Source organism: Heteronotia binoei, chromosome 18 (assembly GCF_032191835.1).
Source record: "Heteronotia binoei isolate CCM8104 ecotype False Entrance Well chromosome 18, APGP_CSIRO_Hbin_v1, whole genome shotgun sequence".
Lineage (NCBI taxonomy): Eukaryota > Metazoa > Chordata > Lepidosauria > Squamata > Gekkonidae > Heteronotia > Heteronotia binoei.
Genome location: NC_083240.1, coordinates 4,620,888 through 4,634,829, shown reverse-complemented (window position 1 = coordinate 4,634,829; position 13,942 = coordinate 4,620,888). Strand labels below are relative to the sequence as shown.

Here is a 13,942-nt window from a genome sequence, read left to right as displayed (position 1 = left end):
GAAAACGGGGGGGACCAGCGAGAAGGTGTTGCCACGGATGCAGTAATGTAGGAGAGGCCATTGCAGTGACCATCTGCTAGGCATAGCCAGACAGTGACCACGCAGCGTTCACTACACCGGGAAAGGAGAGGCGATGTATTGCGCATGCACTTTCCCTGGGGGGGGGCAGGACACCCTCCCCCCATCTAGCCCTTGCATGCACAGTGGTTGATTATATACTGGTAAGAACAATATGAAGCTCAAATACTTTGGCCACCCAATGAGCAGGGAGCACTCACTGGAGAAGATCTTGATGCTAGGAAAGACAGAAAGCAAAAGAAGGGGACGGCAAAAGAGGAAATGGCTGGACAGCATTACTGATGTAACTGACATGAATTTGCGCAGACTTCAGAGGATGGTGGAAGACAGGAGGGCCTGGCGTGACTTGGCCCAGGGGGTCGCAAAGAGTCAGAATCGACTGTGCAACTGAACAACAACAAAGAACAATACACTCTGCACCTGGTCAGAACTATTCTTTATTTCCCATTTTCCTGCACAGGGCATGTTCTGGATTCAGATCAAGACACTACCACCACCAGATAGGCATCTAGACTGTGATTCTGTAATGATTTTGAAATGAGCTGGGATAGTGTGTGTGTGAGAGAGAGGGCAAGCGGCCTGTGGGGAAATGATTCAGAGATGGAGGCAACAATCTGGAGCGTGGAGTTCCTGCAGGGTGGGGAACTGATTTAGCTGAGGGCCAGAACTCAAACCCATAGCTCTGTGCAGTCATTGCTCTGAGTGAAGTCTTGTTCAGTGCTGGGAGCTTTGTTTCCAGTCCAACCTCAGGGTTCATCCAGTTTCCTGCCTCTGACCTGTGAGCACAAAACAGATGAGAATTTCAAAGAGAAGACGAAGAAGAAGATTGCATTTATACCCTGCCCTTCTCTCTGAATCAAAGACTCAGAGCAGCTTACAATCTCCTATATCTTCTCCCCCACAACAGACACCCTGTGAGGTGGGTGAGGCTGAGAGAGCTCTGATAGAAGCTGCCCTTTCAAGGACAACTCTGCAAAACTTGGCTGACTCAAGGCCATTCCAGCAGCTGCAAGTGGAGGATCCCAATTCTCCCAGATAAGAGTCCGCACACTTGGTCTAGCTGCAATAAAAGCAAGTATATTTGAAGATTACTGAATGAGGTGCAGACCTCTGGTCTATACAGTGCAGTGCACATTCCTCTGATGGAAGCTGACTCCACCTTAAGGTTGCCAGGTCCAATTCAAGAATTATCTGGGGACTTTGGGGGTGGAGCCAGGAGACTTTGGGGGTGGTGCCAGGAGACATTGAGGTGGAGCCAGGAACAAGGCTGTGACAAATATAGTTGAACTCCCAAGGGAAGTTCTGGCCATCACATTTTAAGGGACCGCACACCTTTTAAATGCCTTCCCTCCATTAGAAATAATGAAGGAAAGAGGTGCCTTCTTTTGGGTCTCATAGGATTGGACCCCCTGGTCCAATCTTTTTGAAACTTGGAAGGTGTTTTGAGGAAAGGCATCGAATACTATGCTGCAAATATGGTGCCTCTACCTCAAAATGCAGTTACTCCAGAGCCCCAGATGCCCGCAGATCAATTCATTATATTCTATGGGGGTCGGTCTCCACAGGGAATAATGGAGTGCCCAGCAGACATTTTCCTCCTCCTCCCCACTTTCTGATGACCCTGAAGCAGGGGGAGGGCCTCCAAACCAGGAGATCCCCTGCCCCCACCTGGGGACTGGCAACCCTACTCTGTCTCATCCCATTCCTTCGGAGTTAGAGATGTGCATGGGTGGGTGTGTCAGTCTAAGGATTCCTGGATACAGAGTGTGTGCCCCACTTTTGAACTGCTTGACCCTGCCCTCGGGTGCATTTCTTAATGCTGTACGGCATTGCTTTCAGCTGGGGATCCCCTTTTCTTTAGAAGCAAAAACAAATATTTGTGCCCTTGTCATGTATATGCAGCTCTCTTTTAACTGCATGATGTGTTATCAAGGCACATCTGACTCATGGTAGTTTGAGTCATGTGTTATCAAGGCACATCTGACCATGAGTACCTTGAAACGACATGAATTGAACCTTGGGCCTACATGCAAAACATCTGCTCTACCGCTGAGCTGTGGACATACATTGGCTTATAAAGCTTTTTTCCCCAAGTCAGACCACTCGTTCATCTCACAGCTCAATACTGAAAATAGGTCTTCGGAGTGTCAGGCAGGTATTTCCCCTCACAAGCCATGTCCCTGAGATTCTTTGAAGAAGAAGAAGAAGATATTGGATTTATATCCCGCCCTCCACTCCGAAGAGTCTCAGAGCGGCTCACAATCTCCTTTACCTTCCTCCCCCACAACAGACACCCTGCGAGGTAGATGAAGGTATTGGATTTATATCCTGCCCTCCACTCCGAAGAGTCTCAGAGCGGCTCACAATCTCCTTTACCTTCCTCCCCCACAACAGACACCCTATGAGGTGGGTGGGGCTGGAGAGGGCTCTCCCAGCAGCTGCCCTTTCAAGGACAACCTCTGCCAGAGCTATGGCTGACCCAAGGCCATTCCAGCAGGTGCAAGTGGAGGAGTGGGGAATCAAACCCGGTTCTCCCAGATAAGAGTCCACACACTTAACCACTACACCAAACTGGCTCTCATGGGGGCTGGAGGTGCCAAGGATTGAACTTGGGACCTTCTGCATGTGAAACAGGTGCTTTGCCACTGAGCCACAGCCCCTAAAAAGCAGGGACATATATCATTAGTTTCTTAACATGGAATATATGATGCACTCCACTAGCATTTTTTTAGTCCTCATAATGCTTAACTGCGGGACACTAAAGAGCTTCCTGCTAGTTTTGGATAAAACATTCAGCTTTAAGATTTTGCAAGCATTTGAATATTGTGTGGTAATTTCATTAATGGCAGAAGAAAAGCACAGGGAGCATTGCCCAGGAAGTAGGGATTAAGAAAAGGTACTTACACCATTGTGTTATTTCCCGATGTCTTTGAGGAGAACCTTAACACAGCCTTTCCTAGTGTCCCTGGTACACATGAGCACATAATCATCTTCATTTTCTCCCTCGTCTTCCCTCCGTTGCATGCCTGAAATATCGTCCCGGACTCTGCCGGCATCCTCGTTTGACCGGCGATCTAATTCTGCCACTCTATCCTGTAAAGAAAGAATGTAGAGTGGAGCAAGTCTAATGGTGGGTGCTTCCCTTCTCCTTCCTGAAGTCTTCCAAACAACTTTGAAGGTTCCTCCTCAGGTGAGAATCCTGAAAAACTGCAGTGAAAACTAAAAGAGATCCAACAAGCAGTATGTCTCAGGACACCCTGTGCATTGCAATAAACTCAATTTCTTGCAATGGAATCAAGTTAGGAGATTCCTACTTAGCAACTGGGACATCACCTCCGTGTCTGAAGGCCTCATGGATTCCACAGTAAATCACTCACAGAGTAGTTTGACAAATCTTTTTAGCATTCAGTCTCCACCTGTAGGAGGATATCTTGCTGCTAACATACATTGGGCTCAGTTTATGGCCACCTCTCTCCTTCCCCAAAGGAAATGGGGCTTTTGCTCTGATGGGTGGAAGCTGATTGGCTGTCCTCCCACCCTGTTGCAGCATCTCCATGCTGGGCTGGAAAGATACAGAAGATATTGGATTTATAGCCCACCTTCCACTCCGAATCTCAGAGTAGCTCACAATCTCCTTTACCTTCCTCCCCAACAACAGACACCCTGTGAGGTAGGCTGGGGTGAGAGAGCTCTTACAGCAGCTGCCCTTTAAAGGACAGCTCTGTGAGAGCTCTGGCTAACCCAAAGCCATTCCAGCAGCTGCAAGTGGAGATGGGGGGAATCAAACCCGGTTCTCCCAGATAAGAGTCCGTGCACTTAACCATTACACCAAACTGGCTCTCTTTGTTTGTTGGGTTTACACCTTTTGTATTCATTCAAGGAAAATACAAGAATACCCCATGAGTCCCCCACCCAAAGTCCTGCATGTGGAAAAATGGCATTTCTTTCAGTACTCACCTGGTCAGCTCTCAGTGTACCGAGCAGAGGAAGTACAACCAGGAGGATGAACAGAAACATCATGTTGCTGGGGGGGGGCAGGGGGAGGGAAGGAGAGAGAGGTAGAGATTGTTCCTTGAATAAGGGAAGTCCCAGAGCTCAGAGTCCCTGGAAAAAAGAAAAGAAGAATAAGATATTGGATTTATACCCCACCCTGTACTCTGAATCTCTGAGTCTGAGTTGCTTACAATCTCCTTTATCTTCTTCTCCCACAATAGACACCCTGTGAGGTAGGTGGGGCTGAGAGAGCTCTCCTAGAAGCTGCCCTTTCAAGGACAGCTCTGGGAGATCTATGGTTGACCCAAGGCCATCCCAGTAGCTGAAGGTGAAGGAGTGGGGAATCAAGAGTGCATGCACTTAACCACTACACCAAACTGTCTGACCTGTTAACTTCTATGTTTGAGCTCAGCTGCCCAGTGTGGTGTAGATTATATAAGAGCATAAGAGAAGCCATGTTGGATCAGGCCAGTGGCCCATCCAGTCCAACACTCTGTGTCACACAGTGGCCAAAGAAAAGTTGCGCTAGTGCAATGGCTCTTGATCAAAATGTGGGTTTAGTTGACCTTTTCATCCCATTCCCTGCCCCTGCTCTTTCAGTTACTTCTGTCTCTTAACATTTCTGAAAATTCTTAAGTTTTTGCAGCTGAAGCAAGCCATAAAAATGATCAAAGTCAAAATTTTTCTCATATTTTCAGTTAAAGGCTCAATTTTTATTTTCTGTAAGTATTCATCTATCTTTTTTCTCTTTACTTCAGCACCTTTAAACAGCTTGGCATAGTACTTAAAAAATTCTCTTTTTATTCCCTCTTGAGTAACTACATCTCTTCCATCTATTACAATTCTACTAATTGTTTTGTTTTCTCTCTTTTTTTTCAGCTGCCACGCCAAGTATTTCCCCGTCTTATTTGCTCCTTCAAACGATTTCTGCTGAAGGCTTTTCAAGTTCCAATTAATGGAACTTGAAAAGCAATTAATGTGATGAAGAATGATAAAGCTCCCGGGCCAGACGGTTATACAGCTAAATATTTTAAAATTTTTAAAGATGAATTAATACCAAAATTACAGAAGCTGATGAATGTAATAAGAGCTAAAGGGAAGGTACCAAATACATGGAAGGAAGCTGTTATTTCTTTGATACCTAAAGAAGAAAGAGACGTCACAAATGTGAAAAATTATAGACCAATTTCACTTTTGAACAATGATTATAAAATATTTACAAGAATTCTGGCGGAACGACTTAAGCAATATCTGATAAATTTTATAAAGGAGGACCAAGCTGGTTTTCTCCCCAAAAGACAAATAAGAGACAATATTAGAACTGTTGTAAATATTGTAGAATACTATGAAAGACATCCAGAAAAGGAAGTAGCACTATTCTTTGCGGATGCAGAAAAAGCATTTGACAATTTAAATTGGGACTTCATGTTTGTAGTGATGGAAAAAATGGAGCTTGGAGAAAGTTTTATAAGAATGATAAAGGCAATATATTTTGAACAAAGGGCAAGGTTGTGCATCAATGCAGATCTTACAGACGAAATGAAAATTAGTAAAGGTACTAGACAAGGCTGCCCGCTTTCGCCATTGTTGTTCATAATGACTCTTGAAATTTTACTGATGCAGATCCAAGACGAAAAAGATTTAGAAGGACTACAAATAAAAGGGTATACCTATAAATATAGAGCATTTGCGGATGATATAATGTTTATAAATGAAAATCCCTTACAAGCTACACCGTTGTTGTTAACGAGAATACAAGAGTTTGGGGAGTTGGCGGGACTTTACATAAACAAAGAAAAATCAAAAATTTTATGCAAGAATATGCAGAAAAATAGACAACAAGAACTACAAAGACTAACGGGTTGTGAAGTTACCTCTAAGGTAAAATACCTAGGGGTAGAGATAACAATGAAAAATATTGATCTGTTTAGGAACAACTATGAAAAGCTCTGGCGCAAAATAGAAGAAGATATGCTAAAGTGGAACAAGCTCAATTTGTCATTGTTGGGCAGAATAGCTGCAGTAAAAATGAATATCTTACCAAGGATTATGTATTTGTTTCAAACTATCCCCATTGTGAAAGATGCTAAGCAATTTGATAAATGGAGAAGAAAAATCTCGGAATTTGTGTGGGCCGGGAGGAAACCTAGAATTAAAATGAAAGTCCTGATAGATGCAAAAGAGAGAGGTGGGTTTCAATTACCAGATTTGAAACTGTATCATGAAGCAATTTGTTTAGTATGGTTGAAAGAATGGATAACGTTATTAAATAAAAAACTTCTAGTGTTAGAAGGCCATGGGAAAAAATTCGGCTGGCATGCCTACTTGTATTATGGGAAAAAGAAGATGGACGGTCTTTTCTCTCACCATTATATAAGGAGCAACTTACTAAATGTGTGGATAAAGTACAAGAAATATGGCGATGAGAGAAGACCTCTGTGGATAGTGCCGGCTGAAGTGATAAAGTTAACGGCCAAAACAGTTAAGGAAAAACAACTATCATACAACCAACTACTAAAAATACAAAGTGGGAAAATAGAAATGAAAACTGCAGAATAATTGAATTATAAATATGATTGGTTTCAAATGCAACAAATAAAAAGCTTGATGGAGAATGATATCAAAGCTGAAGGAATAAGGAAAGAGCAAACAGAAATGGAAAGAGTTCTGCTTGGAGATAATGAGAAATTAATTTCAAAAGTGTACAAATTACTTTTACAATGGACTACAGAAGATGAAGTAGTGAAATCTCAAATGATAAAATGGGCAATTAATGTAAATAAAGAAATAAAAATGGAATCTTGGGAACATTTGTGGAAAAACTCTATGAAACTCGCAACATGTCATAGTATTAAAGAGAACTGTTTTAAGATGATGTATAGATGGTACATGACTCAAAAAAAATTAGCAAAGATGAACAATAAGATGCCAGATAGGTGTTGGAAATGTAAAAAGCATGAAGGCTCTTTCTACCATATGTGGTGGACTTGTGAAAGAGCTAAAATGTTTTGGCAGATGATTCAACAAGAGATATCTAAGATCCTAGGATATGAATTTAAAAAAGAAGCAGAGACATTTTTGCTGGGATTACAAATGGAGAATTTTCCAAAAGAAGATAGAACTTTAATATGGTACTTGCTCTCAGCTGCTAGGACATTGTATGCGCAGTTGTGGAAGCAAGAAAAAATACCAGAAAAATGGAACTGGACTTTAAAAGTTATGTCATGGAGTGAAATGGATAAGCTAACAAGAAAATTAAGAGACTGCGATTTAGAACTCTTTAATCGGGAGTGGAAGAAATTCAGAAGATATGTAGAAAAAGAGTGGAAAATAAAAGGACACTGGACAATTTTTGAAGATTAAGACCTTTAAGACAAGAATACAACTTTTGAAGGGTTTTTTTTTCTTTTTTAATCAATTTTTGTTTTTTCTTGATAGTTAAAGGTACCTTTAATATCTGTTTTCTAAAAAATAACACTGGTGGGGGTCAATTATTGGGGGGTGGGGTGGGAGGAAAGTAAGATGTGGGGTAGAATGATGCTTTCATTTTAAGGCTTTTTTTTAATAAGCTGTAGAAATAGTTCTACTACCATATGTTACTAATAAAATTGTTTATACACAAAAAAATGATCAAAGTCCACAGGCAATGTCCTTCTTAGAGAAAGAAGAAATTATACATACAGGTTTTTTAATTTATACAAATAATGTCCAGTCATATCAAACAGCGGTCTGCATAGTTAATTTATCCTTCATCAAGTTTTCCTCATTATCTGTATGTTGCAAATCACAGCTGGACATATAGACTTTGGGATCTTTTCAGGTTCAACCAAAATGGAAGAACTTGATGTTTACCACCTATTGAATAGGTCTAATTTTAAACTAGGCAATGCAATCATGCTGAGGTGGTCAGAAAAAGGAATTTAGTTAGGAAAAACATGTTCAAAAAAAGGAAATCCCAACATAGAGTCATAAATAGTTTATTGTATGTGGCCATTGCAATTAAAAGAAAAAAAAAGAAGAATTAAAGGAATTACATCCCTAGTATTATAAAAACCACATTTGGTGATTAAATTCAGTTATACAGAATCTAAAATGTTTAAAATACAAATTAAAAATGCAAACAGTTATAAAATTCTGTTTTCAATCGTTACTATATTATTGTGGCAATGCGTCACATCTCAATGAGTTGCATTCCTAAGAACCATCTTTGCTATAACTTTTCTGGCTGCTAACGCAAAGAGTGCTACCCTATAAGAGACCAAAGGGCTGACATCCGACAACAGATAAATTAGCTTATCACTGTCAGAGAAATAATGCATTTGATTTAGTAATCCAGATAGAAATCTACTTCTAGGATCTGAATATAACAGACAAACCATTACACAGTGGAATAGGTCTTCCACAGAAGTTCTACATAAACAAATACATTGATTCAGTGGAATTTTTGAATAACATAGACCATTAGAATGATCTAATTATTTGCTTTTGGACAGGTAACAGAATGTTATTTTTGTGTCAGGATCAAAGAGTTGTTTTCCGAATAGAAGTTGAGCATTCTTTAACTTCCTGGAATGGACCTACTAAAAAAACAGAGTGTTAAAACATACCACAGAAGGCAACACGGAAGCTAGGTCTGGTGAAACTGAGTGGCCTCAACCTAGTCAACCAGTTGCAGCCTAGCCTACCTCATGAGGTGGTTGTGAAGATGGAACAGAGGGAGAGATCCATGAATGCTGCTCTGAACTCCATGGAAGGCCAGGTGGGAGCAAAACAGATGGATAGATACAAAGGAAATTAGGTTGCAATCCTGGGATAGTAAATGCCATTGAATAACATACTTACTTCTGAGTAGGTATGTTCCCTAAGACCCGTACTCAGCTTCTGTTCTTGGGCAGGCTTCTTCTGCAATGAGGAAAGGATACTTTGAACATCACTGGTTTTTAAAGTCGAGTCAGCCCTACCTTCCCCAGAAATCCTAGTGTTTTTCTGCTGCCTGCCTTTGGAACGCCATTATGTGCCCATTAAGGAAGAAATATGATTTGCCAACTGGACCAGAAAACAAACTACCTGTTCCTTTAACAGAAGTTTGATGAGTGTAAAGGTACAGCTGAAGCTTTTCATGGCAAAAACTTAAATAACATTATGAGATAATTGTTTGCAGATTGAATAGACCTTGTTGGGTCAGCTAGAAGCACCAGTCTGAGACAACTCTAGTGAGACTGGGGAGAGTGGGATTGTTCTGGGCAGGCCGAGCTGTGTTATGCTGCAGGTTGGATTGTTCCTGAAAAGCACTTTGCTTTTGGGTTGACTCCTGGGCCCTATATATGCTGAGTGGCCCTTGGAACAAAGCCAGTTTTTGTGTGTTTTAGTGTGCAAGTCAAAGGTGCAAAACCATTTGCTTTAAAACAAATAGGTGGTTGACAGTAAGGGATAGTGTACTATTCACACCTCTCTTGTTAAAATTCACAAGCAGTATCAGGGAGTAAGAAAAACCAGCTACGGTACATGTTCTTAAGTTCAACAGAACTATATTTTCCCCAGAGTTGTGCCTTTTTCCAAGTCACTGAAAGCTAGCATGGTCATAAGAACATAAGAAAAGCCGTGTTGGATCAGGCCAATGGCCCATCCAGTCCGTGTCACGTAGCGGCAAAACAAACAAACAAAAAACAAATGAAAATATTTCTGTCCCACAAAGAGCCATCTCAAGAGTGGAAACGGAACTGTGCCAAGAGAACCAGCACTCTTTATAGGTCACTTCAGCTATGAGATTTCACATTCACTGCACTCTATTAACTGGCCCTTGAAGCTCTCACAGGGTGTCTGTTGTGAAGAGAGGAAAGGAAGGCGATTGTAAGCAGCTCTGAGACTTCTTTGGATAGTGAAGGAAAAAGGAAAGGTCCCCTGTGCAAGCGCCAGTCGTTTCTGACTCCGGGGTGACGTTGCTTTCACGTTTTCACAGCTGACTTTTTTTATGGGTTGTTTTGCCATTGCCTTCCCCAGTCTTTTACACTTCCTCCCCAGCAAGCTGGGTACTCATTTTACCGACCTCGGAAGGATGGAAGGCTGAGTCAACCTTGTGCCGGCTACCTGAACCAGCTTCCGCTGGGATCGAACTCAGGTCATGAGCAGAGAGTTCAGATCACAGTACTACAGTACTGTTGCTTTACCACTCTGCACCATGGGGCCGCTAAAGGAAAGGTCCCCTGTGCAAGCACCAGTCATTTCCGACTCTGGGGTGACATTGCTTTCACAGCGTTTTCGCGGCAGACTTTTTTTTATGGGGTGGTTTGCCATGGCCTCCACCAGTCATCTACACTTTCCCCCCAGCAAGCTGGGTACTCCTTTTACCGAGCTTGGAAGGATGGAAGGCTGAGTCAACCTTGGAGAGTGGGGTATAAAAACCAACTCCTCCTCTTCCTCCTTCTCTTCCCCACCTCTCTAATAAGAGCTCTGGGTCCAATATTATCCCCCAAGTTCTATGCTGAATCAGGTAGGGCTTTCTGAACCTCATCAAAGGTGGGCAAAACATCCAGAATCTCCTCTTTCCCAATGAGCATCTTATCAAAATTGAACTGGTACAGTTTGGTGTAGTGGTTAAGTGTGCTGACTCTTATCTGGGAGAGCCAGGTTTGATTCCCCACTCCTCCACTTACAGCTGCTGGAATAGCCTTGAGTCAGCCATGGCTCTCGTAGGAGTTGTCCTTGAAAAGACAGCTTCTGGCAGTGCTCTCTCAGCCCCACCCACCTCACAGGGTGTCTGTTGTGGGGGGAGAAGATACAGGAGATTGTGAGCCACTCTGATGCTCTGATTCAGAGAGAAGGGCGGGGTATAAATCTGCAGTCTTCTTCTGGCAATAGCTGGATGGCAGTTGCTACCTCTGGTGGCTTAGAGAAATACAGAGCTAAAATACACAGAAATACTGGCTGGAGATGATTTATTTTGATTGGTGTTAGCTCCTTTGGGACCCATATTGGTTTGGAGAGACTGTGAGTTACTGAGTCACTTAACGAGAGAATGATAAACCTGGCTAGCCAGAGAAAAAGGAGAGCCAGTCTACTGACTCATATCTAGGTCTTTGGTTATTCTCTTTTTTAAAACATATTTTTATTCTTTTTTAAAAAAAATAATAGGAGAACAGAAATAAGGAGGTATATAGGGGGGTAGAAGCAGAAATAATTACATAGGAATATTTACATTAAACAAGGAGATTCATATAATATATAGTGCCTTACACAGAAATAAAATGTTTTAATAGAAAATACTTTCGATGCGATAAATTCGATATTAGCATATCACTGGTCATACTTTGCTCTGTGGATCTGGCTCATACAAACTATATTAAGAAGATAACAACTTGTTAAATAAGTATTAAATATATACTAGAAAGAAAAAAAATGAGTATTTTCTTCCACTTTTCACTAGTTATTTAACTGCATCAAATGGTTCAGGCCTTATATAAACGTCATTTATACATAGATCTTTATGATATATGTCTCCCTCCTCAATTTCCTTTGGAATTCTGTAGTCCACTTTCTTTTATTATTCTCAGCCTCCTTTGCTGATCTTGTGCTCTCTCTCAAAGACTCCTCCTTAACAAGTAGAACATCTACGTACCTTCTCTAATGGGAACAGCCTGGCTATAGCAGAACCCTGCCTGGGTTCAGTAACTCCTCAATGGGGACATGATGCTTGTTGTTTTGAGTTCCAGTGGCTGGTGTGCACTGAGGCTGGAGTGCAACGTGCAAAGTGATCTGTGAAGGAGGCCATTTCACCTGGCACAGGTGCCGTAGGCTGGAGGAAAGCTTCAAGCAGACCAGGGGGGCTCAAGCTCTCTCCCCACCCCTTCTCCAGTTCAATAGTAACTCTGAGCTTTCTGCTACTTTGGAAAGCAGGAGTGAGAAACAGTGGCTTAGCTTCATGCTGATTAGAAGTAATGCAACTCAAACTCTCATCTGAGGTTCACAAGCCAACCGCTGGCTCATTTTTCCCCCACTGCAAAAAACAGCAGTTGAGCTCCAGAAGCTGCTACTGAAAAGACAGAGATTGTCTTGGAGTTTCTTTCACACTGTGCAAGTAGGAATCCCCTCCAGAAGAATCAACAGGAATGCATCCCGGGGTGCCCCCCTGGTTATTCTCAGCAGGACATCCTGGCACTAGCCAGGGAGGGACAAGTCTTGGTGTTCGTTTGGTATAGTGGTTAAGTGTGTGGACTCTTGTCTGGGAGAACCAGGTTTGATTCCCCACTTGTCCATATGCAACTGCGTGCTGACCTTGAGTCAGTCATAAGAACATAAGAGAAGCCATATTGGATCAGGCCGATGGTCCATCCAGTCCAACACTCTGTGTCACACAGTGGCCAGAAAACCCAGGTGCCATCAGGAGGTCCACCAGTGGGGCTAGAAGCCCTCCCACTGTGCCCCACACAAGCACCAAGACTGCAGAGCATCTCTTGCCCCAGACAGAGAATTCCATCTATATTCTGTGGCTAATAGCCACTGATGGACCTCTGCTCCATATGTTGATCCAATCCCCTCTTGAAGCTGGCTATGCCTGTAGCTGCCACCACCTCCCGTGGCAGTGAATTCCATGTGTTAATCACCCTTTGGGTGAAGAACTACTTCCTTTTATCAGTACTAACCCGACTGCTCAGCAATTTCATTGAATGCCCATGAGTTCTTGTCTTGTAAGAAAGGGAGAAAAGTACTTCTTTCTCTACCTTCTCTATCCCATGCATTATCTTGTAAACCTCTGTCATGTCACCCCTCAGTTGATTTTTCTTCAAGCTAAAGAGCCCCAAGCATTTTAACCTTTTTCCATAGGAAAAGTGCTCCAACCCTTGAATCTTTCCACTTGCCTTTTTCTGCACTTTTTCCAATGCTATAATATCTTTTTTGAGGAGTGGTGGCCAGAATTGTACACAGTACTCCAAATGAGACCGCACCATCAATTTATACAGGGGCATTATGATACTGACTGATTTATTTTCAATTCTCTTCCTAATAATTCCCAGCATGGCGTTGGCCTTTTTTATTGCAATCGCACACTGTCTCAACATTTTCAGTGAGTTATTTACCACGACCCCAAGATCTCTCTCTTTGTCAGTCATAACTCTCTCAGAGCTGTTTTGCTCAAGAGCAAATTCTCTCAGAGCTCTCTCAGCCCCACCTACCTCACAGGGTGTCTGTTGTGGGCAGAGGAAGGGAAAGGAGATAGTAAGCTGCTCCGAGACTCCTTCAGGTGGTGAAGGGGATGGTATAAATCCAATCTCCTCCTTCTCCTCCTCCATCTTCTTCTGCCAACTCCCTGTCTCTGATTGGTTATCATAGATTGGAGCTGGAATGCAGTCGGCATCATTCCTTGGATGTCAATGAAGCTGATCTCATGAGTATAAAGAAGAGGAAGGTCTGGACTGAATTGACAAAGTAAGAGAGGAAGAGGGTGCAAAAAGGAATGCCTGAGGGCTACAACATGAGCTCAATCCTCGCTCTTCTACTGATGCTGGCCTTGGCCAATCAGCTGCAAGGTAGAGCTGCAGAAAACCTGGTCTCTGGGTCAGGTCTAGCAGACTTTAAGGTAGGACAGTGCTGGAGGCCATCTGATCTCTGGGCTTGTCATCAGGATAGAATGAGGAAGGAAACACAGACACTGCCCAGAGGTCTTTGGAGGAATGGTGGGGTAAATATCAAAGACAGACAAAGATAGATAGGTTAACAGAATACAAGCTCAATAGGTTTGTTGAAAACCATTTCCAGGGGAGAGGGAGGATGAGAGGGAAGGGATTCATTGCCTTTCCATCCCATAATGTTTATTTGTGCAGCAGCCCAGTACACCCAGTTTCCAGAGCTACCATTCCATAAACATGCTTGGCTT

The 13,942-nt window shown here is 42.6% G+C and overlaps 1 long non-coding RNA gene across 1 annotated transcript; it reads right to left on the bottom strand.

The window, feature by feature from the left end:
• Nucleotides 1-497: 497 nt before the first annotated feature.
• LOC132586761 (uncharacterized) lies at nt 498-8,838 on the bottom strand. The gene is made up of 4 exons (XR_009556388.1): nt 8,757-8,838; nt 4,036-4,182; nt 2,983-3,171; nt 498-854 (listed from the first exon to the last, which is right to left on the bottom strand). It is a non-coding gene; the product is annotated as an uncharacterized LOC132586761 (long non-coding RNA).
• Between the last annotated feature and the right edge of the window lie 5,104 nt (nt 8,839-13,942).